At 39.0% G+C, this 2540-nt stretch overlaps 1 pseudogene; it reads left to right on the top strand.

The window, feature by feature from the left end:
• Positions 1–608, top strand: part of LOC106770231 — a 7872-nt pseudogene extending 7264 nt beyond the window's left edge.
• The last annotated feature ends 1932 nt before the right edge of the window (positions 609–2540 follow it).

Here is a 2540-nt window from a genome sequence, read left to right on the forward strand (position 1 = left end):
TGCACCATGCCTCTTGCACCGGCGATCACTCCTCGCCTTCGTCAGTGCCCGGGTGTCACACCTTTCGCTTTGCACGGATACCGCACATCAGTACGAACATCAACTGGGGCCACACCATTCTCGCTAGTGTATGGGATGGAAGCAGTACTTCCATTTGAGGTGGAAATTCCCTTCTTACGGGTTTTAATGGAAACTCAGTTAGAGGAAGCTGAATGGGTTCAAGCCCGATTTGACCAACTCAACCTCATTGAAGAAAAAAGGTTAACAGCGGTGTGTCATGGACAGTTGTATCAAAGGAGAATGAAAAAGGCATTTGACAAAAGGGTGCACCCAAGAGAGTTTCATGAAGGCGAACTGGTGTTGAAGAAGATTTTGCCCATCCAAAAAGATCATAGAGGCAAGTGGACCCCAAACTATGAAGGGCCATTTGTGGTGAAGAAAGCATTCTCTGGTGGGGCACTAATTCTCACAAGGATGGATGGGGAGGAATTACCGTTACCGGTTAATTCTGATGCGGTCAAAAAATTTTATGTATGATGATTCCGTGATAGGAGTTGCCGTTAGCGAATATTGACATTGCCTTTTAAATTGTTGTAATCTGTGTTATTTCATTCAATGAATACCGCATATTTTCATTTTTGTTCATACTTTCTGAAATTATTGCATGTCGCGCTGAGCTGTTTAGGTAAATAAAGAAGAATGAAAACGAAAATAATTGAACGAATGTCAATAAAAGCATCACGGGAATATTCAGTCGGCTTAGCTCGGTCTTGGTGGGTGTCGTGAACAACAAAAAAAAAGAGAGAAAAGAGAAAAAGCAAAAGAAACGACATATGTTGAATTCGTTGTCAATGGGGTTGTCAAGGGCATAGTGTTTTCAAAAAGCAAAAGCAAAATAAATTTTGAAAAATACCAAAGTTGGGTCTTCTCCTGATGCAAGGTTTCGGGGGTAACCCTCGTTCTTTTCCGGCTAGAGCATCTGCATTCATACTACTCGAACCCTCAACCTTTTCGTTTCCCATTAAAACAAAGGATTGTCATGAATATAATACTGGGGCAGTGTTCATCATGGTACACATCCCCAACGATATGTTTGATTAGGAGATAAAAAATAAATAAAAAAAAAAAAAAGAGGAAGAAAAATAATGAAGTCGATGTGTCAACCACTACCGAGTTTTATTTCAGGGCTAAAGTCGCGAGAAAGTAAGGCAAGCAAAGATTCAGAGTGACGTGTGGCCATTTTTCTTTATCCAAACGTCAAAAGAAGTTTATCCAATTGCACCCTTGTTGAGCCATAAATTATAATTGTTTTCATCACCCTTGACAAGAATCATTAGCAGATCGATGTCAGCCTAAAGGGTACATCAAGGGCATCCAAAATCAAGGAGAGAATTTCTGAAAAAAAGAAGGAAAAAGAAATGAAAAAAAGAAAGTTTCAAAGAAGTACACAACAGAGACAACGAAGCAAGCGACCCAAAAGGGGAAGAAAAGAAGAAAAAACAAACAATGAAAATAAAAGGATGCCCGAAGTTTCAAATCTCTAGGGATAGTTGACTCGACACCTTGCAAATGATTCTTGTTGAAACAATTTAGCTGTCAAACACTTATTTGGGCCTTCATTATCCATTTCTTTCAAAACCCTTTGACCTTTAGCCATGGTACAAGCCAATAAAAGTCCACGCTGACTGAAGACTGTTTGTCCTAACCTTTCTCACGAATTTAACCCTGAAACGAAATGATGTGGTGAATGACACAATCACTCAAAAAAAAAAAAGAAGGAAAGAAAACAAAAAACGTCGAAAAAAAAGGAAAGACGAAAAAAAATGTGTGAAGTCTCCCCGTCAATCAAGAATTACCAAATTGGGGCAATCCTTCCTACCCGAACCTTTCCACCTCTCCAAATCAAGGTTACCATGCGCAACAAAATTGGGGCAATCCTTGCGAGCCATGCATGCTTAGATACTAACGACACCTCCCAAAGTGAGAAAATTTCAAATGCTAATGTTGCCCACAGATAATCATCCAACCATATACCTTTCATACTCATCTCCTGCACCTTCTCGGGTTCAAGCTAGTTTGAATTGCAAAAAGCGTTAGAGGGAATTTGAACCCCTAGTTATGCTCTCTTCCTTTCATCAAAGAACCCACTGCTTCTTGACATTATTTTCAATGAACGCGTTTCGAATGTACATCGCGTTTGACGACAACATTGACAACGGATTCCAAGCATAGAATTTTCAAAAAAAAAAAAAGAGAAAAAAAAGAAAAATGTAAGAAAGAGAAAGCGAGAGCAAAAGAAGAGAATGAAACCAGAGGCTCATATGCATTCATGCACCATCATGACATAACATCATCTCATAGAAAGAAAAGAAAATTCTGCAAAAATCCTTAAGGGGAAAATGAAGTGGTGAAAAAGGTTAACACGACCTTTATATCTAAATCTCTCCAATGTTTTGCTAAGTATTTACCAATGTTTCTTCAAAAAAAAAAGATCTGAATCCAAGAGTTTCTTCTACGATAGCACACTTCAAGGCACTCGT

The sequence above is a fragment of the Vigna radiata genome, chromosome 8 (assembly GCF_000741045.1).
Source record: "Vigna radiata var. radiata cultivar VC1973A chromosome 8, Vradiata_ver6, whole genome shotgun sequence".
Lineage (NCBI taxonomy): Eukaryota > Viridiplantae > Streptophyta > Magnoliopsida > Fabales > Fabaceae > Vigna > Vigna radiata.